The following is a 19354-nucleotide window of genomic DNA, read 5'->3' on the forward strand; positions in this document are numbered from 1 at the left end:
TGTCATAGACCGAATGGAGCAAACAGCACGCAGACCTAGTGGTGGGAGGAAAAAATCCTTAAATAAGAGACACGGGGGAATGATTAATGGACTTCAATGTCTGTACACTAATGCGCAAAGTATGGGAAATAAACAGGATGAGCATGAGCTCTTGGTACAGCAAACTAAATATGACATAATAGGAATCACTGAAACCTGGTGGGATAAGTCCCACGATTGGAATGTAATAATGGAGGGATACAATCTATTTCAGAGAAACAGACCAGACAAGAAAGGAGGAGGAGTGGCGTTATATGTCAGGGATGTTTATACCTGTTAAGAGATCCAAGATTTAGAACCTCAAAGCCAAAGTGAGAGCATTTGGGTCAAAATTAAGGGAGAGAAGAATAACAGTGACCTCATTGTGGGAGTTTACTATAGATCCCCAAGCCAAACGGAGGACATAGATGATGCCTTCCTGGAACAGATGGCCAAGCATGCAAAAGGAAGGGAGATAGTAGTAATGGGGGACTTCAATTACCCGGATATTTGTTGGATGTCAAACTCAGCCAAGAGCATAAGGTCAAACAGATTCCTCACTGGCCTTGCAGACAACTTCATTGTCCAGAAAGTGGGAGAAGCAACAAGAGGAACAGCCATTTTAGATCTGGTCCTAACCAATGTTGATGACCTGGTTAGTGGGGTAGAAGTGGAAGGATCATTAGGCGCGAGTGATCATGCTCTTCTGAAGTTTACTATACAGCGAAAAGGAGCAGCCAAGCATACTAGGACTCAATTTCTCGACTTTAAGAAAGCCGACTTCATAAAACTTAGGGAAGTGCTTGGTGAGATCCCATGGACAGTAATACTAAAAGGAAAGGGAGTTCATGATGGCTGGGAGTTTGTTAAGAGGGAGATAGTAAAAGCACAACTTCAGGCAATACCAATGAGACGGAAACATGGAAGGTGCCTAAAGAAGCCAGGGTGGCTATCTAAAGAACTTTTAACTGAGTTAAGATTAAAAAAGGATGTGTACAAAAAATGGAAAAGGGGGGAAACCACCAAAGAGGAATTCAAACAAATAGCCAGCACGTGTAGACACAAAGTCAGAAAAGCTAAAGCACAGAATGAACTCAGGCTTGCTAGAGAGGTTAAAAGCAACAAAAAAGGCTTTTATGGGTATGTTCGTAGCAAAAGGAAGAACAAAGAAACAGTGGGGTCACTCAGAGGAGAAGATGGTGAAATGCAAACAGGGGACACAGAAAGGGCTGAACTCCTCAATGCCTTCTTTGCCTCAGTCTTCTCCGATAAAGAAAACAATGCCCGACCTGAAGAATTTGGAGCAAATGATTCAGCAGAGGAAACACAGCCCAGAATAACTAAGGAGATAGTACAAGAATACTTGGCTAGTCTAGATGTATTCAAGTCTCCAGGGCCAGATGAACTGCATCCAAGAGTATTAAAAGAACTGGCAGATGTGATTTCAGAACCACTGGCAGTCATCTTTGAGAATTCCTGGAGAACAGGCGAAGTCCCGGCAGACTGGAGGAGGGCAAATGTTGTCCCTATTTTCAAAAAGGGGAAAAGAGAGGACCCAAATAATTACCGCCCAGTCAGTCTGACATCAATACCAGGGAAGATTCTGGAGCAGATCATTAAGCAAACAGTCTGTGAGCACCTAGAAAGGAATGCTGTGATCACCAATAGTCAGCATGGATTTCTGAAAAATAAGTCATGTCAGACTAACCTGATCTCGTTTTTTGACAGAATTACAAGCCTGGTAGATGAAGGGAACGCAGTGGATGTAGCCTACCTTGATTTCAGCAAGGCATTTGACAAGGTGCCCCATGATATTCTTGTAAAGAAGCTGGTAAAATGCGGTCTTGACTATGCTACCACTCAGTGGATTTGTAACTGGCTGACTGACCGAACCCAAAGGGTACTCATCAATGGTTCCCCTTCATCCTGGAGAAGAGTGACTAGTGGGGTGCCACAGGGTTCTGTCTTGGGCCCGGTCTTATTCAACATCTTTATCAACGACGTGGATGATGGACTCAAGGGCATCCTGATCAAATTTGCAGATGACACCAAACTGGGAGGGGTGGCTAACACCCCAGAGGACAGGATCACACTTCAAAACGACCTTGACAGATTAGAGAACTGGGCCAAAACAAACAAGATGAATTTTAACAGGGAGAAATGTAAAGTATTGCACTTGGGCAAAAAAAATGAGAGGCACAAATACAAGATGGGTGACACCTGGCTTGAGAGCACTACATGTGAAAAGGATCTAGGAGTCTTGGTTGACCACAAACTTGACATGAGCCAACAGTGTGACGCGGCAGCTAAAAAAGCCAATGCAATTCTGGGCTGCATCAATAGGAGTATAGCATCTAGATCAAGGGAAGTAATAGTGCCACTGTATTCTGCTCTGGTCAGACCTCACCTGGAGTACTGTGTCCAGTTCTGGGCACCACAGTTCAAGAAGGACATTGACAAACTGGAACGTGTCCAGAGGAGGGCAACCAAAATGGTCAAAGGCCTGGAAACGATGCCTTATGAGGAACGGCTAAGGGAGCTGGGCATGTTTAGCCTGGAGAAGAGGAGGTTAAGGGGTGATATGATAGCCATGTTCAAATATATAAAAGGATGTCACATAGAGGAGGGAGAAAGGTTGTTTTCTGCTGCTCCAGAGAAGCGGACACGGAGCAATGGATCCAAACTACAAGAAAGAAGATTCCACCTAAACATTAGGAAGAACTTCCTGACAGTAAGAGCTGTTTGACAGTGGAATTTGCTGCCAAGGAGTGTGGTGGAGTCTCCTTCTTTGGAGGTCTTTAAGCAGAGGCTTGACAACCATATGGCAGGAGTGCTCTGATGGTGTTTCCTGCTTGGCAGGGGGTTGGACTCGATGGCCCTTGTGGTCTCTTCCAACTCTATGATTCTATGATTCTATGATTCTATGATACCCCTGCAGCCTCTGACTCCCCTTTCAATTCACTGTTATATTCAGGAGTCATGACATATCCCTCATGATAGCATACTGTAGTCCCATAGTAGTTGTTGGGTTTTTAAAAAATCACTTTCATTGCACTATACAGTGGTACCTCTGGTTACAAACTTAATTCATTCTGGAGTTCCGTTCTTAACCTGAAACCGTTCTTAACCTGAGGTACCACTTTAGCTAATGGGGCCTCCCGCTGCCACCGTGCCGCCAGCACACATTTTTTTTCTGTTCTCATCCTGAGGTAAGTTCTTAACCCGAGGTACTACTTCCAGGTTAGTGGAGTCTGTAACCTGAAGCGTTTATAACCTGAGGTGTTTGTAACCTGAGGTACCACTGTAATTCAATAATATTGGAGAAGCATCACCAAACAACTACACCCTCCTCTCCCCCACCCAATTTTACTTACATGCTGCCTTTCCACAGTTCAAACCACGCTCAAGGTGGCTTACAACATAAAAAATTGCAGCATGACAAAAGTACTAATAAACAAAAAATAAAACATAAAAAGTACAAAACCAAACAGAACAATTTCCACATTGATTCCACAAAATCAAAAAGTAAAGATACAAAAACAACAACAACAGGAAGCCTGGCACAACACCCCCCACCCCTTAAACAACAACCCAGCCCCGGGTTTTCTAGCACTCACAGCCAACTAATAAAGCAGAATGACGTGTGGAAGGTCAGATATAAATCTACCACTACTGATGCATTATCATTGCATCAGTAACATGTTGTAGACTACACTCACAATACAGCCACTCGTCTGGAGGGGCCCTATATGGGACATTAATGACATGAAGAGTAACCAGCTCATTTGTTTCTTAAAAACTAAATCTCAAGTAATTGTTATCAGGAGAATGTGTGTGTGTGTGTGTGTGTGTGTGTGTGTGTGTGTGTGTTTCAGTCTTCCTTCCACAGCTGCAGTCTGTGTAATTCCCCTCATTCACACACCCAAATGGCAATTACCATTGGGAACTTTCTCTGCACAATTTTTTGTGCAAACACATCAGCTTAGTAAGATAGGAAGGTCCCTTATACCAAGTCAGGCTGTAGGTCCATCTAGCATAGCATTGGCTACTCCGACTGACAGTTCTTCTCCAGGATTTCAGATGGGGGACATTCCCAGCTTGACATGGCAATGCCAGAGCCTGAGCCTTGTGCATGAACAGCGTGACATTTCTTCCCTGAAATAATAGTAATAATAATAATAATAATAATAATAATAATAATAATAAATTATACTCCACCCATCTGGGCTGGGTCTCCACAGCCACTCTGGGCGGCTTCCAACAGATATAAAAACACAAACATCAAACATTAAAAACTTCCCTAAACAGGGCTGCCGTCCGATGCTTTTCAAAGTCAGATAGTTGTTTATTTCCTTGACATCTGATGGGAGGGCGTTCCACAGGGCGGGTGCCACTACCGAGAAGGCCCTCTGCCTGGTTCCCTGTAACCTCACTTCTCCCAGTGAGGGAACTGAGACTGCAGAACATAAATGAGAGAAAATGGATGAGGGCCGGAGCAAAGGACATTGGGAAAGGGAGCATGCGTAGCCAATGAAGCAGAATAAAGTTGCAGGGGGACGCTGTGTGGGCCTGTCTGTTGATCGTGCTGCTTTGTTTTTTGACTTTGACTGCTGCCTTTGCCCTTTCTACCATGCTGCCGGGAGCATGTAGGATTGTGACTATATTACACTGGGGGTTAGCCCCAGCGTAGCAGCTGCCACTGTATTAGGACCATGGGATTGATCTGCCCGACAAATGGAAACAGCAGCTATAGCGAAAGGATTAGGAGGAAAGGCATGATAATCGACTTCCTCGCTGCCAACCTCCCAGCTGAAAGGCTGCCCAACCTGATAGGGTTGTATGTGAAATGAGTGTGGTGGACTCAGGCCAGCAGCCACAGCTGGCACTAATTGGCACTGTGGTCGGCGGCCTCCACAGAGAGGCCAAGATGGGGATTAGATGAGCCTCTCATCCATACAGGTGGTCTTTATAGCTAGAGATGAGATACTTGGCAAGGCTAGGAATGTGAGGAAGTCTGCAGTATGGCACACACCATCTGCCGGAGGATATCTCCACAGCTGTTGACCTGTTATTCTTTTCAGACCCTGAATCTGCATGTGCGAGGGCGACGGCTCTTCTCAGATTTGTGGTCTGCTGCAGAGCAACCATGGGAATCGGGGATTTCCTGGGCTCAGGAATAAATAAACCAGCAAGGCATGTACAAGCGAAACCACCGACTGACTCAAAACATGCTCATTTGCATTTGGCGGAGCGTTTCCTCGATACAGGCAATTGCAGTCGATTTTCCACACTCTTGGGAACTTTGCACTTTCCCCTGTGTGTTCGTCCTACACCAGTGGGCATGACATGGTTGCTCTGGGGAGAAAAGGGAGAAGGTGGCTTGAGTGGCCACTTGAATGAAAAAAGTTCTGAGGGATCAATGTACTTAGCATTCCCCAGCCTGCCTCAGAATGGCAGTTGCTGGAAATCTCAAGTAGGGTGTGATCATATGCTCAGGTCTTCCTTGTGGGCTTCCCAAGGTCATGTGGTTGGCCACTGTGGGAACAGGATACTGGACTAGGTGGGTCACTGGTCGGATCCAGAAGGGCTCTTCTTGTGTTGTGTTGAAATTATTGTTTTAACAGGGATGGGGTTTTAACCTGGGTGGGTGTTATTTTATCTGGAGGGTGGGGTTGCATTAAATTGTTGTTAAATGTTCTATGTTAATTTGGATTTTTGTATTTGTATTTGTGAGCTGGAATATTGTTTAGGGGCTTTTGCTGGGGAGTGAATTGTTTATTAGTGTGTATGCATTGGTATTGCTAATTGCTTTGACTGTTTTTTATTATGTTTTTATTATATATTTTGTGCTTTGTATATGGCAACTTTGTTTTTTTTTGTTTTTAAAATTTATTTATTTGGTTTTTCAGATTAAAGTTTTGAAGTCACATATCCTACATACAACATACAAGAATCTCCTGGACTTTCCTCCTCTCCTCTGTGGGTCCTATTGTTAATCATTTCCTCCTGCATCTTTTACATCTCCATTATGTCCAAAATTCACCATTAACGTATAAGTGTTATACCAATCCTACTAACGATTTTAGCTGTTTACAATGCTTTTTAAGATAAATTATAAAGTTATATGGTAACTTTGTGTTGTACACCGCCCTGAGACTTATGGGTATAGGGCAGTATACAAATTTCAGCAGCAGCAGCAACAGCAACAACAACAACAACAACAACAGTTTGGGATACACAGCATATTGTATGAATAACAAAGAAGAAGCTGGCAGAACCAAATCTCCCCTGCTTTCAAAGCAAATTGTGCCATTTTGTCCAATATTTGAAAGGGGTGGGCAGTGTCCCTTCTATTGTATTTTTTTGCAAGCTACTTGCCATTATTTCCTTTGAAATTATCACCCCTTTTATTTACCACAGTGTACACAGAGTAGAGAGTAAAACATCCCCTTGTTTTCTAAAGGCCCAGAGAGTGTTGAAAGCCGGGCTTTAATTAGCAATTTCATTAGTTAACCCCAGTCACTCATCCTTGGTGTCTATCTGATACCACTCTAGCCCAGGCACTTTGGGACACTGGAGAAAGGCTGTCTTGTTGGCGTGTCAGTTGAGAGGCCTTCTATGGGAGGAGTGGTGGGGGGTGGGGAGAGGGAAGGGAAAATAGGTCTCAGAAAATGGAGGGCATTAAATGGAACATGATACAAACCCAAAGGAATTATCTCACCAAAGTAACCGAGAATAAGAGTGGATTCCTCTTGTATTTCTCTCTAATCCTCCATGGTATGTCACCCCACTGTAATAAAAAAAGGAAGTCAATGGTTCCTTACAGTGTGAAAATAGGGCTTGGAATGAGCGAAGATCCTTTGCCAAGGAAGTGCTGACTGAGCTGAAACTAAAACGTGCTGCACTCTCTCCAAAGCTCAGGCTGATTCGGGCCAAGGTGGGCATTTTGCCAAAGCATTCATTAAGCACTTCTCCCACCAGCTGCAATGCCCAAGGAACAATGTGCAGCCCTTCTTTCATCTCACCCACTCCAAATTCTTTTGCTGTCTGGGAGGAAAGTGGTGCCTGGCCATTCCCCCCCCCCACTCCATACACCCCCCCTTCCAACCTCTACTTGTTATTTTGCCAGTTCTGTTTTGGATCACAGAAGGGATATTGGTGTTAACTGCAAATGCTGGCCCTGTGTGTGTGTGTGTGCGCGCGCGCATGCACACACTGTGTTTTTATCCCCCCTAGAGATGTTTGTGCATATCTTTTCACAACAAGCTACCATTTTAGATTTCCAGGAGTTTTTATAGAAGCAAGGCTCTGCAAGCTGCGAAGGACTGCTTTTGGAAATAGATATGGGTGATTGAGTTGAATGTTCACTGGTGTACTTTTCAAGCTTGTAAAGAAGGCTTTTTTGGGTGTGTGTGGGTGTGTGTCAACACACTATTGTGCCTCTTGTTGCCTCCTATTCATGGTCTGGGTGGCAGCGATCAAGCTGGGAATCTTAAATTACTATTGCTATTTTTTAACCTGCAAGATAAAGATAAACAAAGGTTGTAGCATTTGGGACTTTTTAGTTTAGCTAAAAGGTGAGTAAGAGGTGACTTGATAGAAGTTTATAAATGGCATGGAGAGAGTAGATATAGGAAAGTTTGCTCCCTCTCTCATAACACAAAAACTCAGGGCCATTGAATGAAGATTGGAAGATTCATATCCTTCCTGCCCAGGTTGGCAGAGCCAGTGCAGAGCCTTAAGGTAACTTCACGGAGATACCTGATGCCTGCAGTCCAGCAATTCACCGTACAAGGTAGCTGCACACACAGAACCAGTGCGACAGTGACCTGGCCATTGAGACATCTTATTTGACAAGCATCCTCTGTATTTAGGTCAGTTTCCTTCGATCTTTCTTGAGAACATGATTTGATTGATTATATTTCATTCCAATGAATCCCGAAGCGGCTTACAAACGATAACATAATAAAACATAATGAAACATCACAAATGTAGGATAATTAGCAAATCATCAGCGAAACAATTAGAATCTGTTAAACTGTTAACAAATCAACAACTAAAAAAACCCCTAAACATCGCAATGAAAGCAAAAGTCTTATTATATGATTAACAAATCAATACAGCATTTATAACCTATAAACCAATATTAACAACATTAACCAAACAGCAACCCCAAAATGAACTGCTAAGTTCATACACACACTCTCCACACTATCCATGACTCATCACCTTTCACTCCAATCAGCTCATTAAAATACATATACACATGATGGCAGGCAAACAGAGTCTCTCTCACTTCACAGTTCTTTCTCTGGAAACATCTCCCTTCTGAAGGCTCCCAGGGTGGGTGGGGCAAGGCATCACTGGCTGGCCAACACACCATGTACTCCTTCCACGTCTAATACCCTCTCTTGGATGTATTTATTTTTTGGGATGGGACAGTTGCATTTCCAAATGGCTCTGTGTGATGGCTTATGCTGGGCCCTACACTTCCAGGGAGCGCATGGACCAGCAATCTGGACCAGGAGGCAACCTTTGGAAAACAAAGTCAAACGTTTTCCAAGAAAGCCCATAACCATGGAGCTGATTCCACATTGACCTGAAGAGAGTCCTTCCACTACAAATGGTCATGTGTGGCACACGCTGCCACAAAAATATTCTAAGACTTTCCAGGAATGAAGGATCTGCAGGAACTCTGTGGCCCAATTTGGAGAGGCTGTAGCTCTGGCAACTCTCTCTGTGTATGTATATATATATATTTCTATGTATGTAGCAAAAAAATGTGAACAATCACACAACGAGGCCAAAATCAATATAAGATTAATGTAGCCGGTGGAAGCAGCCAGGAAAAGCACAATTTTTTGACAGCACGAGACCGATTAAAGTGTATTTAATAAATATTTGGGTAAGCACTTGGGTTTTATTATATTATGCTGGAGACCTGCAGCCAAACATTTGGCCGGTAAGTTCAAATCAATATGTAAAATTCCACCCTCCCCCTCTTTGGCCTTTCTTCTTTCTTGGCTTTCTGGCCTGCAGAGTCCACCATCCAAGCCTGCCTTCCTAGTCTGATCCCCTTCCAGCACATAGCCCTGTTTATGCCATGCGTGAGGCTTCTCCACATGCTCACTTCCTTCTCCTGGGACTCTCATTCAACTCTGCTTTCCCCAAAGTCTTCTTTCTTGCAGGCTATCTCCTTCACCTTCCATTTTTCTTTTAAGCGTTGCTTCCGAAATTGCTGTCTGTTCTGCTTCCTACTGCTTCCTGCACCTTCTTCTCTTGGCCTCCCAGTCCCATGTCTCCTTGTCTTAATGATCTCCCGCCACCACCACAGGATTCCTCTCTTAGGCTATGTCAGGTGGCTGTTGCGGTTGCTCGAGAGTAAGCAGGCAGAACTCCAAACCCGTGTTTTACAGGTCTTATTTTGGTGCAAACTATTTACAGTTTGCCTGGCTCAATCGCTAGCAGAATCTGGGAGTGGTCTTTTTTTGGACGTCCCCCAACATAAGAGTTTCGTTACCCCCAACCTTCTCCTTCCCTCTTTGCACCTCAGGCTACTGCGCAGGAGGGGCAATGGCAAGGGCGTGTTTCCCTCCTGTCCGCCTTGCCCAGGAGCGGTGTTAAGGCTCCCACCAGCATCCTCCGGTCCTTGCACCTCTTCCCCAGTGGAGGTGGGGCTTTCCTCCTCCCCGGAAGAGGAACTGCTTCGCAAGATTTTCGGAGGCTCCCTGTAACACAACTGCCCTTCTATTCCTCGCCTCTGAGCCTATGGCAGTTCCCTGACAGGCTATAATTATCCAGGCATGGCGATGCTCTGCCTCCATGGTTGCTTCTGAATACCAGTTGCTAGATGCAACGGTGGTTGTGGGGAAACGGCTCCACAGGAGGCAGGGATGGCTACCAATGTGAATGGCTTTAAAAAAGGATTGGACATATTCATGGAGAATAAGGCTATCAAAGGTGAGTTATATAGTTTTACTATTACACTACATGGGCTTTGAGTTAAGTTGCCTCAGTTGGCTTCTATTTGAGAGACCCTTTGTCAGGTGTGCATGTAGGAGCCAGGCCCTGTGACCAATAGGACTGGGGCCTTCCTAAGTTTGTTCTGAAGAGACAAGGCGTGGCTGTGCAGGTGAGGCCAATTGGTAACTCACAGCACCTGGTGGCAAGAGCTGGGAAGGGATATAAGGTCAGTATTTCTCTTTGCCACAGCAACATGCTTCCTACCTTGTTGCGTTTAGCTTCCTGATCCTTTAACCTCGGCTTCTTGACTCCCTGCTTCTTGATCCTCAGACCCCTGGCTTCCTGACTCCTTGCTTCCTGACCCTCGGACCCACGGCTTCTTGACTCCCAGCTCTCTGACCCTCGGACTCTTGGCTTCCTGGCTTCTGGACCCCTGATCCTGCTCCCCCCCGCCATCTTGCCCCCGGTCCTGACTTCCCCTTTGATCGCCCGTGAACCGGACCATGACACCCTTATAGATCCTTATAGTCCCCATCCTTATTGATCTGACCTTACATGAAATGATTACATCTTCAAAGCCTGAGTTATGTAATGTAGTTTGATTCTGGAAGAAACACCAGCAAGATTTTGCTCCGACTTGTTTTGTGTTCTTTTGCATGCTGGGAATCATAGTTTCACTCTTGTCCAACTCAGCTCCTATTTTTGCACTGTCACCATGTCCTCTTTTCCTAACTTTTGTCTCAATCCTCTTTCCCAAAGGCCTTTGTTACCTTCTTCCCTTTTACCCTCAGATATACTGACTGATTTATCCTCTTGGCCCAGTTACCCTTGCACTTGGCTTCAGCTCCTTCTTGTTGAGTTCCCCTCCACCTTCTGAATCTCTCCCCCACTTAATTCCACATCCCTCAGCCTCTCTGCTGTGCAGGCAGCCTTGTACTACATTCAAAATACACAAAGAACATAGGGAAATGATTTGCAGCAAAAACAATGCAGGAGGCAACAGTTACGAGCTACCAGTCTCTGCAGCCACAGCCGGCGCTGTGATTCTCCACTGACTCTTGAGACTGATGGATGTCAATAGTCTAGTTTTCCTGCTGGAAACTGCATGAACTCTCCTCCCCCCCCCATTCCAAATTCACCTTTCACTTTCCTCACGGAAGTGACACTGTCAACATTCTATTGCTGATTGCTTCCCTTGGAGTACAGAAAAACTGCAGACCCCCTTTGATATCACAACACAGCAGCTGATGATCCTTCGTCACATGCCAAAGGTGGCGATTAGACAAAAGCTTGTATTTTCTGCTTCATTTGTGTTTGTAGTGCTGACATCCTTCCTTCATTCAGTTGATATTTACATGCACTGTCCACTTGCATTTGATATTATAGGTATTCTGTGTTTCCGGAAACTGTCTGGTCAGCTAGAAGAAACCTGCCACCTCGCCTCACTGAAAAGAAGGCAATTCTAAGTATGTGAGTATACACCCCCCTTTCTATCTTAAGATGAATCCATAATTGTGCAGCTGACGAAAAAGAGGCTCCATTGGGGATGCAATGACTACCTGGTGCCAAGAATATATTTTATGCTTGCTTAAGCACTTCTGATGAGTTGATAGCTGAAATGTTTATGCTTTTATTTCACATAGATAGCAGAGTTTAAAAGTCTGTTTCTAAACAACAGATAATCTGAGTGGGACATTTCGTTTACGATGTAATCCTGGTTGTACTCCATGTTTGCCAAGGCCTGATTCCATTTGAACTGAAAATTCTATTTAGGAATTTCCTAATTTTTTAAAAAAATAAAATAAAATTGGCAGCTATAAGCATATATGTGTGGTTGAATGGAGATACTGCTTGGGTATGACTATATCTTTCTCATAACTATTTAAAGTTTCTTTGTTGTATCTGCGGGTTTTAAAAAAATTGATTAAAAATCCACATTAAGTTTTAAGACTTGATTGATGGTTCTGTTTTAGAAACTTGACAGGAGCAGTTTGCAGCCACAGATAATATTTTTTTGAGCCTCAGCTGACATGCTACTACATTTTATTATTAAAAGACCACTTGAATGGGGGCAAAATACAAGACTGCTCTTTGCCCAGGTAAACACTGTTCATCTTGATGACCATCCAATAAGCACTTCAAAGGCATGTGCTAACAGTCCTCCTAGAACTGTAGAAGTAGGACCTGACATTAGCCTATTCTTCTCCATCAGATGCTATGTTCAGACAGTCAGATTTCTTCTTAACGTTGGCAAAGCATCCAAACATGCATTTCTGCACCGATACTGTGAAATAATACAGTCCCAGGAAGACAATACCACATGCCTTTCCAGAATGTCTGCTGTGACCCTCGGAGGAAGAGCAGGGTTAATAGTGCTACCTGTTTAGGATGGGTGGGGAATCAGTGGCCTTCCAGATGTTGTCAGACTAGAACTCCCATCAGCCCTTACCATTGATCACGTTGCCTGGGTCTAACGGGAGTTCAACCACATCTGGAAGGCCACAGGTTTTCAATCTCTGCAAAGGGGTGTATTTTGAGATACTCGCTTTCTCAAGGTCAGCACTTTTGGGGAAGACTTTCAAAGGGCACTCATGCAATTAGGCCTTGTCCTTGATTGCAAAAACTCAAGCGCTTGCCACTAAGGGGTCAATATTTGGCTTAAATGCCTGTAATGTTAAATTGTGAGATAGAATCATAGAATTGGAGGGGACCATGAGGGTCATCTAGTCGAAATATATTTACTGCTTACATGGAGCACAACTTGGCAGGCCATTTAGCTTACAACGCCCATGTTTTTTGGTTCAGGAGTGAGTTTTTTTAGAGTTAATTTTCTTTAAAAGTCATTTTATACTGTTAACTGACATGGTTCCCCCCCCCCAAAGTCGGTGGTATAGATATTTTTTTTTGCAATAAATAATAAGTAAAGGCATGTTGCAAAGCCTGCCATAGGAAATGGTATCTGATTGGCCACTGTGAGAACAGGATGCTGGACTAGATGGGTCAGTGTTCTGGTCTTGTAGACTCTTATGTTTACAATTTCTAGGCTCTCTATGGTTAGGAGCACAGCAAGGACTGGAATAGTATAGGCCTTAAGTCTTCCATGCCCCCTGATGATGAAATAGTATAGTTCTATTTCTTAACACCACCTGTATCTGATTCTCTTCTGTTATCACCGAAGCTGAGCAAATGAATGATCTGCAACAAGATCCTCAAGGCATCCAAGAGACACATAAATAGCTTACCTAGGGAGCTAATCTTAAAACAGTTTCCCAAATCTACCAGTGAGATTAATATACTCCTCTTCATTTCCTGGCAGAGGATGAGCTGTGCCCTCTCTATCTGTAGTTGACTTTCTGGTGCTATCACTCATGCGGTTCATTATTAGCAGCCAATTCCATTTCCCCTTGGCTGAAACTTATTCTGATTAGAGCTGATTAAATAAAGTTATACTTCAAATAATGCTCATGAAGTGGTATGGCTTTTTTTTTTTTAAGAAAGAAAAAGATAATCTGGTTATTGTGGGCAGAGTTTTCCTGTGATGCTAATGGCCTTTGCATCCAGATGTCAAAAGCATGGCTGTTGTTGTACAGATGTAGTAAAACACTTAGAAGTAGGGGTGGGATTTTCTGGAAATCTTGATGCTCTGCTTTATTCATACATCTCCCTTCTAATTGCCATTTCACCTAATCCCAATGAGAAGCAGCCCCCTCCTCCGGGGTTCAGCTAAAAAATACGAACAATTCTCACATATTTTGTACAGTATTATTAGAATTATTATACATTGAATTTTATACATGTATAATTTTATACATATTATTACACATATAATGGCCAGCATGGAATGATGTGAGTCAGGGATGATGTGCGCTGGAATCTAACAACATCTGGAGGACACGTCTGACATTGAGGCAACACATGAAAAGTGTGTTTTTGATATTTTTTTGAATATCCAGTACATTTATTAACATGGAGAGAGTGGCAGTTTTCAGCTTGGGTCAGGCATAGCAAAGTACTGTCATCTGAAAAGAAGGAAGCAGAGACCTTTAAAAACTCCCAAATCAATTGTGCAGCCCTCAATTCATGGTCTATTCAAGTCACACAATCAGTGAGAACTCACTTCCGGGTTAGCGCCATCGGCTAATGGCGGATTCCCTCCGAGCTCCGGAGGGAATCGGCTCCGCAGGATCCGGGTCTTGCCGCTGCGGCGACACGGGGACCCTCAGAAATCAGAGGCGCTGAAGCCTGTGAACCTGGTGACTCGGCGGGCACCATTTGCGCCCCCCTGACCCGCGAAGGAGCCTTTTTAAAGGCTTTGGAACGGGGGACGGGGTGAGCGGCGCGGTGCTGAGAGTCGACTGCTTCTCCTGCGGAGTGAAGCCGCATGCCATGGTCGGAGAGCGCTGACTTCTTCTTGTGAACAATTGGACTCTAAAAGCAACAACCCGTGAGTAATACGGAAATTGGATTTGTAAAGAAATTTTTTTTTGAATTAGGCACGATCGGGGAAGGCGCAAACAGGAAGTCCGTCTCCCCGTCTTATAAATAATCTAAAGCAAGGGCTAGCTAACTAAGGTCGAGAGAATTTCTTCTTCTTTATTGGGTAAAAGACATTAATTTCACGATTTGGCAGTATAAGTAATTTCACTGGAGGATAAGAGCTAATTTTGAGAGCTGAAGTGCCACCCCCCCGGACCCGGGAGTGATCCGCGAGAGAGCCTGTTGAGGAGATATAGAAGAGTTTGACAGCTGTCAAATTAGCTGTCAAGAAGGAAAAAGAGAACTTTGTTTCTGCTGTCTCTGCTGGATATATTTGCTACAATTTGGTTATATTTTGTTGAAAACAAGGAAGAACTGATACAAACTAACTTGATTTTTGGATTTGAACTGGAAGGAAGATAAAGTAACCAAAATCCCTCTAGAGGGGATTTTGGGACATTACAAGAATGGCTGAAGGAGGAAAAATTCAAGCTAAATTGGACAGAGTGTTTCTTCTCTTGGGAAAGTTACAAGGCCGAATTGATGTTTTGGCTACAAATGTTGCAACTCTGGACTTAACAGTAAACAAATTCATTGAATTTGATAAGGACTTGACTCATGTAGTCCATGTAGCTGGACAAGAAGAGAAACTTGAAAGATTTGAGAGTGTGGAGAAAGAGATATATGTTGTTTCTGAGGAAAAGGAAGGAGGAGATGTAATGTTGCAGATGACAAAGGAGAGCCAGAGGCCTGACATGATGGCTACAAAGGAAAATAAGTACTGGATGATGAAAATCTGTTTTGAATTGAAGATTGAAGAATGGAGAGATCTCCTTATGTGGAGATCTGAAGACCTATGAATTACAAATTTGATTAAGGTAAAAGTTGGAGCTTTTGGGACATTTGGACTTAAAAGGAGTAAGAAACAAGATTCGGGCTCCACTTTTAAGTATGGAGGTCTGGCTGGAAGAAATATGGACCCTATCGGGACAGAGCTTCTCCGAGATCTGGTGTTTAATATTAAGGACTACCAAAAAAACCGGCAGAGAGGAATTGAGAGAGAATTAAGAGCCTCGGACGTGAGGTCTCCAGGCTGATAGTAGACTAAGACTGATGGACATTTGTTGGGGATTGAAACCGGGAAAGGAGGGTGGGGTGGGGTTTGGGAATCCAAAGGGTGCATAATTATAATCTGTTTTTTCTATTTTGTTTTGTTATTAGTATGAAAATTGGGGAATTCGTGGAAGGGAATTTGGGTCGACTTTAGAAAAAAGTTTTAAGAATGAGCACTGATGTTTAAATACTGATGTTTATAAGTTAAAATTGGTTTTTCTAAAATGAATTAAATATAAAAAGGTCAAAAATTGGGGACAAGAACTTGTTGAATTAACAATTTGAATTGGAATATAAGAAGGGGAGGTGTGGGGAAGTCAGGGAAATATGTTATTGAAAATAAGGATTGTAAACTTTATGTGTTTTTAACTTTTTTGTTTTTTCTTTTCTTTTGATCTTTTAATGTATAAAGGTGGAAAAACTCAATAAATATCTTTTTTTTAAAAAAGTCACACAATCAGTGAGAACTCAAGTGTTGGGATCTCCTGCAAGAGTGCAGCCCTTCTGTGAAAAAGAAACCCACCTACTTCCCCCTCACCCTGAAGGAACAGCCCAAAATGTCAGGTGATTTCACAGCTCCTATGCCTATTGAAACCCCCTTTTCACAAATTCTGGGTTATTCCTGTCATTTTTTTAGCTATAGGTATTGTTCAGGCAGACCATTACCATTCTGAAGAGCCAGAGGCCTTCACAACATCACACTGTTCATGTGAATAGATTATCTGTGAATCCATGAGCAGTTTAAAGTTGACTTCTTGGCTGCATTGTGGGGGAACCCAGTAAAGCATTGGGTTATTAAGTTGCCTCATGTCAGGTTAAACACTATGTTGATCTAGCCCTGTATTCAGGCTGGAAGGGGCATCTGTGGGTTGATTTTCCAGCATGCAGTGGTTAGGCCCCAAAGTCTACAAGATATGTGGTTCTCCAGATGTTGTTGGACTACATTTCTCATCTTCTCTGACTATTGACCACGCTGGCTCAGGTTGATAGGCACTGGAGTCCAACAACACGTGGTGGGACACAGGTTCCCCATCCCTTGTCTACATCTGTAATTGCATAAAGCTCCAGTTGGCAGGCTACTTTCTGCCTAATTTCTCAGTGAAATGCTTCATTGCTTCAGAATTACTATGTTCTACCTCCACCGTTAGAGGCAGTATGCTGGGGAACGCTGGAAAAAGTGTTGTCGTTCTCGGGTTCTTCTTGCAGGCATCTGGATGGCCAGTGTGAGAACAAGATGTTGCACTAGGTGGTCCACTGGCCTGATCCAGAAGGCTTTTCTTAAGTGTTTCTGCTCTTATTCCATATTGAGAAAATGCATATACTATAGCTAACACCACTAATGGAAATGAGATCCCTCCCCCCAAAAAGTCTCTGTTTATAAGTAACTAGCATCTTATAGGGGAACACTGGATTATTTTCATGCACAATCCATTTGGGAGATCGTCAAAGCTGCACATGCTGGCTATTGAAATAAGAAAATGAGCTGTGTTGCAAGTTTATGGGGAGTCAACTGGCACCTCATTTACAAATATTAAAAATCCATAGAGGCTGGAAAAAAAAACTTTTTAAGAGTGCAAAGCAGCAAAGATGGATCACATAACCGGCCAAATATGTGACACATCTAAACATAAAGATTGAGTCACAGCCAACAGCTACTTCTGGAGCCTCCTGGGGAGTAAGTGCCAGGACAAGAAAATGGAACTTCCTCCATTTTTTGCATCTCAGGTTTACTAAGGTTTGAGATCAGTTATCTTGCAAGTGGTCAGGGGGGTATGATGCGGTGCAAGCCAAGGGAACTAATTCTTCACTCCCCCATCTTGTTCTCCCCCATTATCACAGATGAGTAAAAATGTGTCCCGAGTGCCAGGTTTTCAGCTGGGCCTCCTTATCTGCAAGTAAACATTGCTGTGGGTGAAATCGTTGCCCTACAGAAGTCAATGGGAACTTTGCCATAGGCTACAAGTGAAGCCAAGAAGCGATTTCCTGCTGGGATCCTGGCTAGGCAAAAAGCACGGACAGTTTTAATGGATTTTAGCGGCTTGCTATTATTGAAGGATCTCAGCGGCTTCCATTCCCCACATGCATGAAGTGAAACATCTTTTGAGATAGTGAACAGTTCTGAGTGTAGCTTTCCAATGGAGGTGTTTGATTCTCCTTCCTCTCAAGTAGGTGTGTTGCGGCTGAGTTCAAAGCCATTAGGGTGCGATGGTGTTTCCAACAGGCCATTAACTTGGATGAAAGCGTGGCTGGCATATGCAACTAGGCCTGACCTGAAATTCCCCCTTCTTGGGGGGCATGACTAGAATAATATTATGTTAAAGTATATAAGGTGGAGTAAAGGACCAAGATAAGGGAAATTAGAGACATAATAAGTGGGAATATATAATTATAAATGAGGTTTGAAAGAGGGTTAGAATTTGCTGAATTTGACGGAATAAAGAGGAATACAAAAAAGGGAGATGTGAGGAGGTCAGGAAAGAGGGATATAGAACTTTGAAACTTAAAAGTGGATTCTTTTTCTTTTTCTTTTCTTTATTAAGTGTGTATTTTCTGTTTTTTGTTTGGATTTATGTGATTGTTTGATTTTTATGTTTTGTAAAATCCTAATAAACATTTATTTTAAAAAAATGAAATGCCCCCTTCTTTCACCATCTTGTTCATAAGCTTTGATGAATGCTCCCTCCCTTTGAGTGATTTTTTAGGGGACTGCTTGCTACTTTAGGCTGTCATTCTCCCCCCCCCGCCTCTCCACATGATGGCAGATTGGGGGGGGGGGAGAAGGGAACATTTACCTCATTCTGATTTGGTTTCATGAACATGCTATGTAGCTAATGAGATTTGGGCCACATGCTGATGTCTGAAGCCAAATCAGAGTGAGGGCATTGAACTGAATGGGCAAGACCTTATGAACAGTAGCAGTATGTTGAATTTCCTGTGCCCGCAAGGTATGATTAGATGTGTACTTTTAAATAACCCTTTCAACTTAACAGATGCCCTTCCGAAAGAGAAAAGGAAGCATTTTGCCATTCTGCTTTGTGTTCATCGTGATGATACTTGACCATGAGGTTCTGATACAGGATGAGGTGTGAATCCAAATCAGAGTGAGGGCAATGCTTCCGCCTTCTTTCTGTCACCGTGTGGACAAGAACAGAAGAGCAAATAATGCTGCCCCGATGCAGCAGGGAAGGGCAATCAGACCCTGAGCCATTTAGATGTTCCAGAGTTTGGCCAGGCTTTTGACAGGAGCGCCAGCCATACCAGCCACCTGGAAATCTATTGGATCCACCAGCCTCTGAGGGCAGACCATCCTAATAGATTCCTTACCTCTGCAGAATGGGAATGGTGCTGAAAGCCAAAATTCCACCAATCTATGTCAGTCCATGCATGTGATATGTAGCAGTATTAAGGCGGTCAATGGGATATGAAACGAGGGCCTGATTATGCTTTTACCATTTTCAAATAATAAGAGTAGCAGATACCTGTTGTTCACTTTGATACCATTTCCTGAAATTTCGTTTTTCATTTTTGGTCAATGCTCTTTATTGTCTTGCAATTTCTTAAACCATGGTGTGAGTCACTATTTTACATCACGTGCAGAAAATGGTTTGACAGTGCATCCTTGTTCCCTTTTGTTTATATAATATTTTTATTTGATTTTAAATAATATAAACAAATTACTAAGAACAATTCAAAGTCCAAACATCGAGATTACTTTGAAACTCCTGACTCCCCCCATCCCTTTTATGGGTCCTAATGATAATATTTACAACTGCATATCAATATT

General features: G+C 43.2%; 1 long non-coding RNA gene across 1 annotated transcript; it reads right to left on the reverse strand.

Moving 5' to 3' along the window:
- Positions 1–13729: 13729 nt before the first annotated feature.
- On the reverse strand, positions 13730–19117 carry LOC128423193 (uncharacterized). Its single transcript, XR_008332698.1, has 2 exons — positions 19050–19117; positions 13730–14000 (listed from the first exon to the last, which is right to left on the reverse strand). It is a non-coding gene; the product is annotated as an uncharacterized LOC128423193 (long non-coding RNA).
- Positions 19118–19354: the final 237 nt, after the last annotated feature.

Source organism: Podarcis raffonei, chromosome 11 (assembly GCF_027172205.1).
Source record: "Podarcis raffonei isolate rPodRaf1 chromosome 11, rPodRaf1.pri, whole genome shotgun sequence".
Taxonomy (NCBI): domain Eukaryota; kingdom Metazoa; phylum Chordata; class Lepidosauria; order Squamata; family Lacertidae; genus Podarcis; species Podarcis raffonei.